The sequence below is a fragment of the Alligator sinensis genome, unplaced genomic scaffold (genome assembly GCF_000455745.1).
Source record: "Alligator sinensis unplaced genomic scaffold, ASM45574v1 scaffold32_1, whole genome shotgun sequence".
NCBI classification, from domain to species: Eukaryota; Metazoa; Chordata; order Crocodylia; family Alligatoridae; genus Alligator; species Alligator sinensis.
In genome coordinates, this window is record NW_005842409.1 from 889,571 (window position 1) to 890,692 (window position 1,122).

Sequence of the window (1,122 nt, forward strand, 5' to 3'; positions counted from 1 at the left end):
GGGGAGGTCCCCCTGAGGCCACTCTCACTGACCAGGGGGAGGGATCTCCCGTGGCCAATCTTGCTGACCCAGCACTCCTGGAAGTGGCCACGGTGCTTCATCCAGAGCTCCTACTCCCTGGCTGACATTCTCAGGGGGGCACAAGCACTCCCACCTGCCCCCTCTTTCTGTCACCTAAGCAGGGAGCACAGCCTGTCAGGGGGTGCACCAGCACTCTCAGGGGGTGCTCATATACCCCCATGCACCCCCTACACATTGCCACTACACCCTTCTCTGTTCTAAAAGTAAGAAAATTATGCTCTTCTCCCTGCATCAGGAGAGCAGTGTTCCTACAGCTCCAACCCAGCTTCAGTCTACTTGGCCTACAAAGCAGCCTAACTGAAGACAAAATTCCACTTAAACCAAACAGCAGATCAGGCTAGCATGGAAATGGTGCACCAATGTCTGTAGCTAACAGTACATAAGGGTGTGATATAGCTAACATCACATCCAGCCACCTTTCACTTCCAAGCCTGAATGACAAGATACTTATTTGCAGCTGAGCCAGCGGGAGGCAGCCATCAACTCAAGTCCTCATCAGGGCTTGAACTAATGCCTCAGGGGCACGAAAAGTCTGGCTTAATCACTCTGCCAACACACCAGAGCACAATAACCTAAGGGCTTCTCTGAAGGGGACTTCTCTTAACTGAGAGCTGCAGGACACAGTAACACACCAATCTCACACTTTCCCTCCATAGTATGACCAATAATACCATGAATGTAGGGGGAAGAGAGATCCCCATGTGTTCTAAACAGAGATATCTGCTGACCTGTATTACTGTTAACACCTTTGAATACACATTGTTTGAAATCCAGTACTATACAATGAATTTGAGCTGAAGCAGTTCTACTGTCAGGTTCTTAGAGGTGAATTGTTGACGTGTCAAACGCGACAGGGGTGGGGGCTATTGTTTGAAAACAATTCTGTACATTAGAGTTTGTTTTTAATTTTTACATTTTGGAAACTTTTCCTCTGGTCTCAGTTTTAACAAAAGGTTTGCCTTTACAAAATCAAATGTTGGACCAAATTAAATGCATTAAATATTTTAGTTGAGAAGATGGTTAAAGAAACCGACCTTTTCA